This window comes from Ceratina calcarata, unplaced genomic scaffold, assembly GCF_001652005.2.
Source record: "Ceratina calcarata isolate Rehan_Ccalc_2016 unplaced genomic scaffold, ASM165200v1 scaffold25, whole genome shotgun sequence".
Lineage (NCBI taxonomy): Eukaryota > Metazoa > Arthropoda > Insecta > Hymenoptera > Apidae > Ceratina > Ceratina calcarata.
In genome coordinates this window covers 1,620,140-1,636,539 of record NW_017147017.1, presented here as the reverse complement: position 1 = coordinate 1,636,539, position 16,400 = coordinate 1,620,140, and positions in this window count along the sequence as shown.

Below are 16,400 nucleotides of genomic sequence, written 5' to 3'. Positions count from 1 at the left end.
GGGCACCGCGTGGGTACGCGTATTATTTCATTGGTAACTGGTTTATTTCTTTGAAACGTTGATTCCGCAAAGGAACGTCGTTCACCGATCTGCTGTCGCGAAATGCTTGCGACGAGGTAACGAGTTCGCGAACGCGGTAGAACTAGAGAGGCTGTTTGTACAAGGGGAAGAAGATAGAGGCGAGTTGACCGTCGCCGAGGTAGAAGGGAGAGGTAGCACAGATAATTAATAACCCGCTTCTTCGGCGAGGTTGCGAGGTTGCTCAGGCTTTGTGCCGGGGCTCGTTCGCTCAGCCGGTTCACCGGTTCTCCATGAGCATGCCGAGCATACCAGTGCCAGCGTCTCTAACCTTAACTTACACGCTGCGCGGGGGCACCCGGATGACGATTCATTAGCCGAGCAAAACACTAATTGGTTCGCTTCCCCGAACCACCGCGGGGCCAACAAGAAACCACGGTAGCTTTTCGGACCCCAAAGGCAATTCTTCGTGACCCAGTGAAACCACCGAGACGCTGGTCCCCGGTAAACGGCGAAAGATATTGTTCTCCGTTAATTGTTACGGCTCTCGAGAAAGGATAATGAGACGCGGAAGGAGACAGTTTTTCATTGTGCCCGTGGGAAAGTTAAAGCTGGAAAAAGTGGCTTAATGATTGAAGCAATTGGGTTAATCATTGAGCGTAGAAGGCGGAAAATAGGAAAGAGCACGTGTAGATTTCTTTTCGTTGTCTGGTCCCTTCGAGTCTTAAACTGTACGAATCAACAACGGGGAACCGATTAAACGGGACAGAAACGCAGATGCGTGGTCACCGAGCGTTCAAGCCGCTTCGCCACTTTAATTCCCAAAAGTTTATCGTCCCCGCGTGCAATAAAAAGCCAGTAAAAATGGCGCACTTGGTATTTAACGAGGATCCCCTCCGTGCAGCTGGACAGAAAGTACACGGCTAGTGAGCGAAGCAGGAAAAAATATCTGTGGAAAAAACGAAGGAAGAGAAACGTAAGAACCCTCTTCGTAAATCGAATGCAAGTGGAACCGTTCGGGCTGTGAGCCACGGAACGCACGCGTGTCCGCACGGTAGCCGATTGCATCTTCGTGATCTCTTCCCTTCTTCTTCTTCGTCTTCTTCTTCTTCTACGTGATGAACACCACAGACTGTGCGGCTCGGCCAGAGAAGAAGGAACGATTGGGTACGAAAGAGGAAGGAGAGGAAGCAGACCGGAGGAAAGAAGGAGAAGGAGAAGAAGAAGCACACGCGGAGGTAGCGGTGGCGGCCGGCGGTCTCCGAAGACCGCCCACTAAATCACCGGACCGAATTCCATTTGGCTTTTTCGGCCTCCTCTCCGCAGAGTCAACAACGTATTTACCCGTCGATTTGCCTCTTTTGCGGTTAGGCCCCGCGCGGTTAGGTCCCTTTCTTCCTCGTCTCTGCGCCCCCTTTGCCAGTTCTTCTTTGCCTCTCCCTAATTCTTCTTCCTCCTCCGGTTTCTTTTTTTTATTCTGCCTCTATGCTTGGTTCATCTTTTTGTTCTTCACCGCACGAGGCCGGCGTGCTGCACGTTCCACGGATGTCTCCAGCTCCGGATTATGAATATTGATAATGGCGGACGAGTCCGAAGAAAGACTCGACCCACCAATGCAAATATCTCGATAAGGCTTAGAGCCCGCGCCATCCGCGCGCGCGCGCGCGCGCGTTTTTTCTTCCGAAGGTGTATAGGTCTGCTTCTTCTTCCCTGGTTTTCCTCCTTCTTGGGCCCTACGAGCCTCTCTCCGACCTTTGCACTCGACCCGAGCTGTTCCTCCGTAAGCTACCGCTCCGTGGCCTTCTGCTAGACAATCTTCCTGGGAATCGGCACCCAGAGTTTACTCTTTGATATTACTTATTTTCCATAAAAAAAGAATCCTGTTTGTTAAGGGAAAAATTCTTACGCCCTCCGGAATATTTCCAGCCGTTAGCCAGTCACCGAGCCACAGAGGAACAATGATGAGCAGTTTCAGGGAAGAATTTTGCGTTCTTCCCAAATATAACACAGCCCTTCGCATCTTAATAATCTTATAATACCGGGAGACGTAGTTCGCGTGGCTTTTCGACTCCCACAGAACTCGGAGCCATCTGCTTTTGCCACCCTTGGAACGTTTATTTTACGAGCCACCTCTCCCAGACTATCACCAGACGTAAATGCGTAATATCGGCTAATCCTGCCTACGGGAGACAAAAGGGAAGAGAAATTACACCCTTGAAGAGGGAGGTGGCAAGGCGAAAGGTGTTTATTATGCTCGAGGAGTGACAAGTATTCGAAGACTCGATAGGACTCGAAATCGGTGAAGAAGCGTAAAGACGTGATCGATAATAGATTCTGTACTGAATGGACATTTTACTCGAATTTCGGTCGGAATGAACTGAAGGGATCTAGGATCCCGTCGTTAACGCTTGAACTACGACAAAATTACGTCGTCACCCGTTCTTGGACCAGAACTGGGAAGTTTCGGTAGAGAACGTCGGTGGTTAGAAGCCATGATTTCGTCGCTTCGCCACCTTCGAAACCGCTAATATTGGCGGTAAATCGTGGACGGAACTAGGAAGACGGATGCTCGTGAGGGTGGACGATAAAGGGTGGCTTATGAACGTTGCCGCGGGCGCGTTTCGCTGAGAATCATTGCCCGCAGGATATTGCGTGGCTTCGTTGTCTCTTCTGTTGCCACTGTTCCTCTTCGAGTCGTTTCGAAGACGATTTCCTCTTCCACTACGTTTCTCTGACAACATCGTTCTTGTATGATAGAAATATGTGATTAGTATATTTGGAATCCTGTCGACGTTTTAATTAAATATATTTCGGTCGTTAATGAACGTCGACTAGTAAAACCGTCGGCGAGAACGTTTTCGGTTGGCAAGCAAAACAAGTTCCTCGACGTCTAATTATTTCGACGGCTGCGTTACGTATCCGATAAGTGTTCGCCACTATTTAGACACGTTTCCTGTCACCGTGTTCCGATTTACCAGAGAAGAAGCTTGTTCTTTGTTCGTCGAAGGAATCGCGAGCAGATGTGGCTCGTGCAGGCAGCCGGTGTGCGCGACACGAGGAACTCATAAAGCCGATGAGACGTCAGCCTCATGCCCCGGGAACTCCCGTAGGAATTTTAATGAGCAGCGTTTCGTCGCTGCTGTCAAATCCACGGAGTGATGCGTTAATGCCTTCCAAATGTACTTACCTTTCCGTACGCCTCGCTATTCTGCTTGTGAAACGTAAAGAATTTATTGCTTCGTTAGACTACAAAACTCAATGATTCTTCTGTTCACGATCAAGCGATAACGTATCCCGTTTATAGTTATTCGGAACTGAAGTTCTGCTTTTATCTGCCGACCGAATGCGTCGAGCGGGCAGAATGGAAACTGTTTTCTGTGAGATGAGGGTCACTAATTACCAGTAAATATTACCGTGGACCATGGTTCAACAGAACGGCAATACCCCGATTCCACATTAATCGTCCCGCAGTTCGTAACGAAGAGCCGTGGCCCATTTTCAGCGAGTTCTCCGAGCCGGTTATTAGAAGGGAAATATTTGTAATTACTCGTCGGGGAACAACGGCGAGGTAACCACGAGGCCGGAAACGAATGATTATGAGCCGGTGAATAAATAGGTCGAGCCAGAAGAGCAGAGAGCGAGCGGACCACGCCGCGAGCCGTAAACCCGGAGGAATCCGCCCCGCTCTATTTCGTGCCCTAAACGAGAGGAGGCCCAGAATTAGAGCGTGTGTCTAACGATTATCCGCAGTCGGCGTGGCACAAAAGAGAGGCTTGATGAGAGGATTAATTCCTGCCGAGAAAGTTCCTCCTCGTTAAACGAGCCGAGGCACAGAAAAATGATCGTCGCCGGAAAGGGGGGCGTGTTCGCGGTTTCGAAAGAGCGACGCGGTTCTCGTTGGATGCGCGCGAAGCTAGAAGAGAAACACGAAGCTGGCCCGGGACATCTGTCGACGAATAAATTTCGCTAGGAAAGAGAGAAAGAAGATTCGGCGACTCGGCCGGAAATTCGACCGGAGATTCGTCTCGCGAGGAAGTTTTAATATCTGGCCAGAGTCTTCTCGACAGCGATACCAACGTCGTTAACGCTTAATTCCCCCGTCGGTGAACCGTGGACGAGACGGTATTCGATGCTTCCCTCTGATAAATGGAAAATAGATGCTTAACTGTTTTCTGGCAGTATCTACGGACGTATCGTGGACGATAGACGACTTCCTCGGAGGGTGAAGCATCGTAAACCTTTCTCGATCGTAAAAAGTATCATCGGATACAATGATTTACGCATCCGGCGATAGAGCCACGCGATCCATGATGTAATTTCGATACTGAAATCGAGGATCTCCGGTGTACACATACACGAGTACTTAAACAGCTGGAACAGAATTACCTAATACTCTGCGGAAACGTTCGAAGTATGTGAAACGCATGGCGCGCGAAGTAAATGACACGTCCGAGGCTGTATTTTCATTCCAAACATCGGCACGCGAGCCGCTTCTCTCGTGCTACGAAACGAACGCGCTCGTGGCTAGGAAATCGGAGGCGAGCTCGAGCGCAAAGGGTTAATCCTCTCGCCGAAGCGTTCGGGACGATAAGCGTCCCGCAGCGTGCAATTCGAGTCGCGTCGCGGAGCGAAACGGAGCGAATCTCTGGCTGATATATGCGACGGAGACAACGCGAGCGGTGCGCTCGGAATACGCGGCGAACCTGGCACATTTGTCACCGCCGCGGAGACGTTGCGGCAAGCTGATATAAATAGGTGCACCAGTGACAAACGACCGGTTATTACGGGAAAATAAGCAAACACGCCACCAGCCATGCTAGATTGGCTGTTGTAGGTGTCCCATCGACGCGACTCGCTCTCTTCGCAACGTCGATTCGACGATAATGAGGAACTCGATGAACGATCAATCGTCAAACACTTATTACGTATTTCGGAGCAACTTCTCTCAGGAGAATTAGAACAGATCTATATTTACTTGGGAAGGGACGATGAAAAAGCCTGCGTTCCTTGATGAAACATCGCTTGAAGTTTCTAGTCCGGGATATCGTTGGACGTAACAAACGCTTTGTCCGGTACGATGCGCGTTACCCACCGCAATGTAGTAGAGCACGGTTGATGCAAATGGCACCGATTGGATTCGATTCGGGGAACGAACCGGGAAGGGCTTTTATACCGTTTGGAATGCAACCAATTCCACGGTCAAACGAAGACGGAGAGGGTCGCCGCCGCCGCCGCCGCCGCTGATGGCAAACGAAACCGTCGAAAATTTAATTCCGGCGTCGCCATTGTTGAATCGCTGCCAGCGCGTAGATCAGGCAAATGCGACTGTTCGCTCGCCTCGCCGTGACCTACATGCATTCCAACTTTATTGAGGCATTTCTCTGCCGCTGGTCGCTGAAAATTCTTCTCGTCCCGTTGCGACGATCTCGTCGCGGTTCCTCGCGCGGGTTTCGAAAAGGGAAGGCGAAGACGAAGGGTCGATGCACCGATCTCTCGGATCACGCCGTTTCCGTAGCTCGTTCTCGAATTATTTCACCGGAGGCCCTCGTGTACGTCATAAAGAGAGACATACTGCGGGCGTTACGGGAACGCTCGCGAGATTCGTTTTACGAGGAGGATCGAGAGATATTCAAACGAGGTACACGGTTACCGAGTGAAACGAGTGGCTTCCTCGGCTGATTGCACATTTCACGATTTATTTTGAGCTCCTGTAGCGAGAATTGATAGCATGCAAACATCTATAAAGATCATAGAGATTCCTCGCGGACGAATTAACGAACCAGCTCCTTCGATGCCACTCGGAAGTGAGTGTTCGTCTAATAATGGCTTTGTCGAACGATTTACCGTTTATAAATAGCAACGATTTTCCGGCATCTTCCAATTAAATTCGCTGGCCCAAAGAGACGTTCGAGAAGAGGAAGAAGAAGAAGAACCAATGAACGAACACAAACGGACAACCGACCCGGAAGGTGAAGAAAAAACTTGACAGCTGATCTTGAAGAGGAGAACGTAAGCGAGCGAGACGTTACATCTGGCCTAAACGCCATAGACGTTCGCTCGGTTTATATATTTACCGGGATTCCTGTCGACGCACGATTTCTATAACCGCGGCGATAAACGGGCGCCCTCGACGACAGATTTACCCCGGCGAAGGGTATTTCCTGATTCCTCGTCCCGCTTCATCCACTGTCCACCTTCCTTTCTCCGTTTCTCCCTTTCTTTCGTTACTGCCAGATCGACCGACAGAGATTGCTCCGCCAGGGGGGTAAGACGGAGAGGGCTTGCCTCCTTGGAGAAATCTTAATTGGACCGCTCTCCGGCCCTCCAAGATGCCTTCGTGATCGAAAGTACCGGCAATCTCGACGATAATCGAGTTGCTTTCGTTAATGAAAATCGGCCAGATTGCACTCGCTCGACTGTCTGTGTGTTTTGTTCGAATCGTGGCTGTCAGACCGGCTAATAAACTCCCCCTTTGATCCACCTGGTACCTGAACGACTTTCCCCCGACGTGTAACGTTGTTACAGGATTACTTCGAATGCCGCGATTAGAGAACGATGCTAACGGCATAATGGTCGGATTCCATAACAGAACTTAATGGGCACCGATCGAGCCATTAAATTGCTGTTTAATTCTTCCGCGAGAGATTATTGTTCAGCGATCTATCTAAAAGACTCGAACACGGATTCCTCTGTACGGTCCAGTGAATATTCCCTATGGTCTGGGTCCGCGGCACGTGGATACGTTTTGTTTTAGTACAAATACGAACACGGCGCCTTGGCACCCGGAGCGGATTGGCTTGTCAAGTTGCCAGGGTCCCGCGAGCACACGGGATGCCCCCGAGTTTAGTCACCGCATTCCTGGAACCCGTGTACACGCGCCCCGATGAATTATAGCGCCGATTTAGAAAGGACGCGCTACTTCCTCGCCGCGCGCGTCGTCGGTACTCGGTAGCGTGATCGCGTAAGGCGAGAGAGATTCGTCGACGAATACCCTGGCTGGCTGGCGCGCTGAAATCCCGTCTCAAAGGTGACTTTGTGCTCGTAACTGGGAACCAGTTACTTTGCAACAACGGCCCTCCTTCCTCCCGAATTCCACCGGAAATTCCGGTAGAAAATTTCCCTGGATCCTTACGATATTTAATCCTCGAGTAACCGTTGCATTATTCATGCGTTCCTCGAGAATTTTGTTTATTAACGTCCGAGGAGCGCGGGCGGGATTTGGGATGGGAACGAGTGATCGTTTGAATTCAGGATGAACAATCGTCGGGGATATTGTTCGTATCATGCAGATCTGATACGTACCGCGTGATGATCGCGTGCCGCCTTCATGAATATTCGATGCGTCGATTCGACGAATCGTCGCGACGAATTGTTCAACGAGACGGACTGTAACCTCTCAACTAATAAGAGCGATACACGGTTCCGATTGTCGCGTCCGACACGACACCGTGACTGGGAATAATCAAGGGAAGGATTTAACTGCGACTTCCGATTCGTAAAAGTTGTAAACGGTGTTTTTGCAATGAAAACGAGGATCGTGGTCCTGGAACGGTTGATTTACGATCTGGCAAGAGGAAATTTAAATTGAAAGCGATGGCAATCTGAACGAATTAAAATCCTCGCGATTGCGTGTGGTTCCGGTTTATCGCGCGACAATCTCCGCCCGTTGGCAACTCCATCAAAACTTTTTCTCTCCTGCCGTTTCGAAATGAAAATGGACGCGGAGATTTAGCCGGGATTCAGGCCCCGACGAAAGGAGACGAGCGAAGGTCGGGATGTAGGGAAGGATCGTGACCGGTAGGAAGTGGTCGGCTTCAGAAACTTCGACTAACATTGATCTACGTGCTGGAAAGATAATGCATAATACATTTCTGAAACGGAGAGAGCGAGAGCGTGGTGTCGGCGGTGACGGGGGTTGGTGTACGGTGTAGCCATAAATTTGCAATAATGCAAATGCCTGGTAGGTCTCGCGAACGCGCGAGCCCTTCCACTCGGCAGCCTGCTTTACGGCGGCGTCGTCCTCTGCGAACCCGGTAGTCTACGATGCAACGGGATGCAAACTCGAGAGGGAATTCCAGTTAGTCCTGAACGACAATTTTCAAAATTCAACTTACTATAATGCAATTACTAGATTCCAGATTTTATAAGAAATTTGTACGAGTTGGAGTAATAAAACTATTCACATGTCAGAATGCATATTTTAATTTTTTAAATTGGCATCATGAGTGCTTCATGTCGCATCGAGCTGATACGTTTAGATCTGATTCGTTTTAATTAACATTCTGTACTACTGTCTTCGCGATCGACGCTTAAGATGAAATTACTTGTAACCTTTCCCGCAGCCGTAACACGGAACATGACGGGGCTATTATTCAGGCATTAAAATGTTACTCTCGTCCCGGTATTTCCATGATAATCGACATTTCACGGAATAACCTTTCGCGTCTCGGCAACGAGAGACCTCGATCAAAAGAGATCCGGCGTTATAGGTTCATTGTTCTAACTAATTGTAACGTAGGTGTATACAAGTACATTATCCTAAAGAACTTCGATCATCGCAATAAACCTGTCGTCATAGATATAAAAAATGAAATCTTTAGAATCCTGTCGCCACTATGGGGATTGGAATGTCCCGTTTTTACGATGTAGGGACCAATCGACGGTTACGATCGAACGCATCCGTCAGACAATGGTCAATTTACCCACCGCTCGTGATCACATTTTCCTTGTACGAAAGGCGCTCTGCTTATTACAATTCCGGGATCGATACTCGATCGGGTTTACGATCCATTCTACAAGCGAGTTTACGATGCGTTTCCTTTCGAAAATGCTCGACTAACACTACGTGCGACGATATAGGCATGCGTCATGTCTCTTCCGGTCGGTCCACGTGCCATTAATCGTCGAGTTCGTAGCGAAGAGTGACAGATGGAGAAAGCGCTTCCTTCGCTTTCGTTGAGTTTTCTTGCTGACCCACCGCGATCGCGGTTTAATGGGAGAGAGAGAAGACACGCGGAAAGTTTCATTGGGGTTCCGGGGAGATGAGTCACGGCAACGAGACGAGATTTATGCGCGTGCCTCTTGGAGAGTAAACGAATTTCCCTTATTTCTCTTATGGGGGGGAGGGTCCTTTTCTTTCTGTGAAAGGGGACGGTGCTGGGGAGGAGCAGACGTTAATGTCAACGGAACGTCTTCAGCGGGCGGTGAAAATCGCGATGAAAACGCGGGATGCTCCGGGGAATCCAAATCCGAGGCACGTCGCAGAATTAGGAACGATAACGTCGTTTGCCCGATTGGGTCGTCGCTCCTTTCGCGGAGATCGAAGGGGGATCGACTACGATGGGGGGCTAATTTCCCCCTTATCGTGGATAGAATTGATACTTGATTCGCGGGGATTAACCGATTCCTCGGGCGGTTTGTTGGTTAACAGGGGGATGGAAGTTTGTGAACTTGGTTCAGACTGGGTCGTGCATTCTTGGATGCGTGATTCTGGGGCAAATTTCTTGTCTTATCGTACACCGAGTTTCGGCTCTGAAAGGAACTCTCGTAAACCTTTTATGGACCGAGATGGAGAAAGTTAATTTTCTTGGCAGTAACTCATTCAGGCCAGCTTATAGATCGCGTCGACATTCACAGCGTAAGTTAATCTTGGCATTAGTATATAAATAGAGATGTACGTAGAGAACGGTGTGTAATCGATGCGGCGGTGGCGGCGGCAGTGGTGGTGGTAGCGGTGAATAAAAGGTTAATCAAGCGGGCGGTGGGTTTACCTTGCCATAAAGGAGGGCGTTAAACCGAGAGCGGCGTTAGGAGCGGAATATGGAGCCTGGATCGTTCGACAGACTCTTAAAGAAAAACAGACCGCGGCCAGATGCCGGTAAATTGGCACTCGAAGCCGTCCCCGGGCGACCGTGGAACGGAAATACCCGAATTGGGGACAAATTTAATTTGGCCGGGCATGGGCACCTGCTTTCTTCCACCGCACGTATTCGCTCTTACTTTCGTTCACCGTCTTCGAATCAAATGGAATATCATACCATTGAAAATGGTTTTCATCCCTTGGAAACGATGCATAAATAAACTGTTATTTTTGCGAATAGTCGAATTAAATAATATCTCTCGACAATGGCGTGACTATTTAGAATAATACTGACTGCCATGTAAGAGTATAACAAGAGTTAGACAATAATTTCTCAGTCACAGTTGGACGGTGAATTCCGAAGCAATAGAAGAAGAGAACGAGCGTATAGTACATAAGAACAACAAGTAGTATCGGGAAAAGAAGATAACAGGCGGATACACATTTTGTTGGGGCAAACTTTGTCGCAGTCACAGAATTCCGAAGTACCCCGCGGCTCTCATATCCGTGCTCCACGTGTTCCAATTTCGAGCTCTCGCTCATACGGACATCAGGAAACTCATCCGAATCCCAGTCAGCTTTATATCTATCGATCGACCTATCCTCGATTTGAATCGTGCCCGAAATTTCGACATTCAGCTTCCCGTATCCAGCCTGTTCGATCACATCGTCGATAACGGAAGCGGGGATCTTCAACATGCGTAGGTGTAGAGGCTCCGTTAAAATACCGATGTTAATCGCCCGGAGGCCTCGTTAGCGACCTATAATCCGCGGTTCCTCCGCCTCTCCGTTACTTTTTGCTCGCTGGTAGCTTCTCCGAAGAGTTTTCGAACGGGACATGGTCCTGAGCGTAATGGAATTTTCGTTATCATTCGTTGAAGGCTGGTTAGATATTTACCGACCGGATATTTACGGCTGTTCGCGAGCAATTGCCTTTGAATTTGTAATAGCCACGAGTAACGTGCGGGAGGAGCGCGTTCCACACCCGTTAATGGTTCCAGGAAACGTTAAACGAGAGTGCCTCGCGTGGTTTCCTTACGAAAATTAGTATTATCTCATCCGGAAACCTTACGGCGAATGCTTCTGGGGTAACGAGTGGGCGATTCTCTTATCGAAGACACAGGAGTGTTCGGAAAACTTCACGTTTATTCGAGATTGATAAACGGGTCGATATAATTTGGCTTACAATCAATTCCTAATTTAAATTCTCTCGTAAGCTTGCTTTTTTGTGTCTCCTATTATCGTAATCCGGCATTATTTGTTACGTCATCGCAATTTTACTTCGCGTGCTGCTGTTAGCTTTGAATTATTATGCACCATTCTTCGTGGCCCCGCGTGCCTGTCTCGTTCCATTGGATGTTGTAATCCCATGCGTTCTTGTGAATGGCTCGCTAATCTCTACTGTTGTAAACCGCTTGAATAATCAGACTCAGTGTTTTAAAAAACAAATGCATTTCGACGTAAAAAATTGTTATTTCCATTCTGTGAGAGCAGTTTCCGTTTCCTCCGTTGACAGCCAATTAACTCCGTACAAACACGAGATATCGCGTGTTATTTTTTTTGATTAGTAATTTCGCACGCGTGATATGAATCGTTTGCGTACGAGCGAGCATACGTGTCTACTTGTTTACGCCGGGTGTGTATTTAAGCTCAAAGGGGGTCAATAAAATATCGGGCATGGCTGCTTATACATATGGACCGTCTGCGTTGGTTCGCAGTTGATAGAATAACAGAAACGCGTGTTTGCTTTCGCAACAAAACTTGCCCGGAGGCCGTGATTTTCCTTGTAATCCGCGAGCGGGCGCAATTGCGAGCGTGTCGGAATTCGTTCCCTCGGTGACGATCCGTTGTAACTGCCGATCGAACAACGTCCCCACCCCGGCGCCTCCGCCCCCGCGTCACCCTGTCAGATGACTCGACAAACAATCCCCATAGAAAAAACGAATCGCTCTCAAATTGCTCGAAACAGCGCTGGGAACTCGAATAAATAAAAATTGGTTCTGATTCGCCGCTTCCCCTTTTTCCGCCCGTACGAACGTCCGTTAAAGCAGGAATTGATTATTTTTTACATCTAGGCGATTAACGACGTACTGTTGCGAGAAACTGATAGGTTCCCCACTCCTGTTCGAATCAAGTTTCGCGTTCAATTCCACGGAGACGGGATAACACGCGTTCTCTTCGGTTGACGCGACATTAGAGCCACGGTTGAAACCGGTTCCGGTGGTTGGCGTATCGAGCTTTGTTTACGGGGCCCACCAGGGCCCGCACGTAGTGGCGCTACCGCGCGCGGTTGAATTTATATAAATGGATGCGTGCCTTCCCGAGCTCGTTTTCGTCCGGCCGACGTTGGCCGCTCGCCACGGGGGTTTTAATCAACTATAACAGCTGTAACGGCGTAATCAGCGACGATCGGCCCGAAAAGAGAGGAAGAACGGGGCCGACGCGTCGCGTCGCGAGCCACGACTATTAATATCCATTTGGAAAGTCGGCTTTTCAGCCTGTCCCTGCTCTATACGCTGTTACGCGTGGGAGATTCGCTCGGTTCTACTTCGATTTCTTTCTCTGTCGCTTCGTCGGCCAGGCCGTCACCGTCCTTGTCGCATGGTGGCACGTCGAAATCGAACGGGGAAACTGGAGGGTGACTTTTGCAGAGAAAAGGGGTTGCGCGCGAATCGATCCGAAAGTACCAAACCAGAAATTGCTGCGCCAACCGCCCGTAGGATACTTTCGATTTCTACGATGCATTTCGTTTCCCTTGATTCCTAAATCGGTATTGTACGATTATGCGAATTATGCGAAAACGAGTGACAAGTATTCGTCGGTCTTTAACCTCGAAAGAGGAGAAACGAGGCAAAATTAGATCATTCGTCTGATGCAATGCTTGTGACATTATATTTAGAGATGGCAACTTCGCGCGTGACGACGGATTGTCGGCCGATCAACATGTTCGCATTTGCAAGGCATTACGTAAAACGAGAATGACGCTATGAAGCATCGACGTTCCATGCGGCAGTACAGAGAACTTACAACGTCAGGAATTGTGAAAACGATTCTCTTTCCTACCGCTTTAATTGCTACCTTTTCCCATTCCGAGTTCGTTTCGTTCGGACGGTAATTTAGTTGACGTCCGTCAGTGAAAAATGGCTCGACCGTTCACCTCGGGGAATGTAAAGATGCAGGGCCTTAGGAATTATTATGTCGTATCGTAAACTGTGCATCCAGCCGTCCCGTTTCTCACCTTAATTACCTTTCGGGTAAGATTAATTCATTAACAGGTACCCGCTAATAACGCCGCCTTGTAGCTACAATTTACTCGATCGAGAAGATGAGCGAGCGTGTACGTAACTGCACGGAACGCCGATGAGACCGACCTAACGGTGTTTTAAGAGAAGCAGCCGCCGAGCGTTAATCAAATTATCAGGAACATTATACCGAACGATTGCCTACAGCGATTCTAATTCAAAATAGATCGTTTATTATTCGTCACCGTTTACTTCGACGAAGCGGACGGAAACGTCGCGGCACAGCCGCATAATTTTTCCCCGAAAATTCATTTCACCGTCTCCGGTTTCCCTGCGGGGGCGACGCGCGGTAACGAACTTTCGGAAACTAGCCGAGATTTGCATAGCATTACCCGGTCGCGGGGGTTCGGGCGACGTTTTAACGGCGTTTTCCCGCGTGTGCCTACGTCGCGTCGCGAGGCTCGATTTGCATAAACGTCGCCGAACGGAACCAACCTCCATGACACAAACTGCGATTCCTTTGCTTCGTGGCTTCCCCCGCGTTGCGCCTTTTGTCTCTCGACGCGACGCATTAGAAACGGGACGTAAAGCCGGTCTCTGCCCACGTCGAGCCACGAGGTAAGCTTTGTGTTTTTCGCTCTATCGAATTTTATCGATGAAATTGAATGGAATCCGATCGACGACATAAACGGTACGTAGTCGAGGTAAGGCAAGGGTCATAAGAGAAGTAGAGGAAACGAGTAAATCGAACGATAGATGCGACTCGATACGCAATTACACGTAATTAAATTAATTGGGCCAGCGGACAATCAGGCCAATTACCGATACCAATAGACCGATCGCCGATCCGGCTACCTACCTACTGCCTCTTCCCGTCCTACACCCACGGGGCTTTTTTAGCCGGATGACAAACCCCATTAATTACAGGAGCTGAGCCCTCGAAAATTAGCACCCTCGCCCAGCTGCCAATTTTAGGTGAACTGGACCGAATTTACCTACCTTCCCGCGAAAATCACTCGCCGTCAGATTCGCTCCATTGAATCGCTTCCAATTTTTTACGGTCAATCTATTTCCTCCTTTGTTTCAAACTCTCCTCGAGTACTAGTATCGCGAATCGAACGAACGTGATGATTTCCCATGAAAATGTTCGTTCGACGAACGATTATCGAACCTCGTAAACGTTAGAACCGGTCGATTATACTCTGAACGTGACACGGAAAGGAGGCACCGACGTTAATCCGTGAAAATTCATAATTGCACGTTGCAAACACAGCCGCTGCGTGCTCCGCGACCGGATCCAGCGATCTACCTATCGATATCTCGCGATTAAACGATTACCGAGATTGATATCTCAATTGACGGTTAACGATTTCTGTGTTATTACGCAGCACCGTTTCCGCGCGGAGAAATATCAACTGAAATTTCACTTGTCGGCGATCTCTCGTTACCGATCGCCTTTAAATCCTCTCGTTTAATGGAAATAACGAAAGAGAGAAAGTGCCGTTTGTAATTATATATAAGTAAATGACACGGCTTACAAATTATCAGGCATTAAAGTCGCCGATTTTTGCCCGGTCGGAAGGTTTCTCTTCGTTCTACACTTTCTCTCACCTTTCTTCTGTTTTTGGGAATAAGAATTGAAGTGGTGGGATGCGGAGCGAAGGCAGTTAATGAGTTTAGTCACGAATTAAGTTAAACTGTTTGCTGAAACGATTGACAAATATATTTTTCATATACACGAACGCCCGCAATCTGATTATTCCCACCCCTTTCATTACCCTACGGTAATGACAAAATTCCAAACAGATCAAACTCGACGTAGACATCAAACGCTCGCCGGTAGGGGGTTAGAACTTTTTAAGTTCTCGGTAATCTGATTGTCGGTACGTTTATTGGGTCTCCGACGAAAATCCGCACCCTCGACGGCGCGGCGCGAGCGGCTAACAGAAAATTATCGCGGCCGCGTATCGTTCCCGGAGGGATACCGCTCGAAACTCACCCCCCAGCCCCGAGCTAGCCGCATTATGTATACGAGAGTAGGATGGTCGCACACGAGGGGATTCCTCGCGGTATTCGTTACTAATGGGCGTTCTATTTAGCGGCGCCCCCGGTCCTCCGGGGACGTGTCACGCGTCACTAGGCTCCCGTAGTACAATGCCCCCGTGACGAACGTCAAAGAGTCGCAGAAGTCACTCATCGATAACCAGAGCCTCTGCAAATAATTCACGGAATGACCTGCATACTATAGGATTTATGGATTTCCATTAAATCGTTGCAACTTGTTTATTTAAATACAGGAATATCTTTCACTGCTGAATGTATATAAAGAACCAAGCTATGAATTGCAAATGATGTGACGTCTATCAGAAGTTCGAATGAAAATTGATCCATGCAAATGATAATAGACTTCGGTAGAATTTTCCCGACGGTCTAATTTACGGGTGCAGGACGTGCGCGATGCGAGATGGGGCGACACTTTTCCGGGGAATGGCAAGGGAAGGGAAGCGTGCGTGCCCCTCGATCAACGTCAATCAGCCGTTAAACAATGACGCGTCGCGCAAAGAGGATTTTATTGTATTGCGGAGAGAGCAAAGTTCCAGGCACAATGCAGCCTCGTCCCTCGCCGCCCCTCGAGTCACCCTCGAACGCGTTCTCCACCCTCCGCTTTTTATTCTCATCTCGACTTTTTACGAAACTGAATGCGCTTTTTTACACGTCTTTGTTACATCGACGTTGCAACGAAGACGCGTGAGATCGTACGAAGCCAAGCAGAAACCGGGTGCAAACTCCTCTTCGGAGAGCGTGCATATACTATAGATGAAATTTCGAGTCGAACGTAACGGCAAGGACGAGTGAAATATGAAGGGGTTGGACAGGACCGACCGGAGTTAGGGTTCTAAGCGAGATGCCGGCGTCCAAAATAGGGCGGGCGTGTTTGTCATAGCGAAATGGATCTTGATACGGCGACGTGTCGATGCAGTCGACAAAGGAGGACCTTTGTGAAGGTATTAAAACGCGATCCCGGTTGTCTCTTCGAGGGTGAGTTGCAACCGGGACGGGCGGACACGGGGATTATACATCGAGATAAATACGCGTGGATCATAGTATCAACGATGTTCATAAATTTCCCGTTTGTAAAATAAAAAACTACTTAGGTTCACTTCTAAACTGGAGATATCACAATTCAGAATCTTCCTTGATCACACGATTAAACCCACATCTGCTTGACCTATCGTCGAAAATTTGTAGAAACCGTCGACCTACGTCTCCGCCCCGGAATC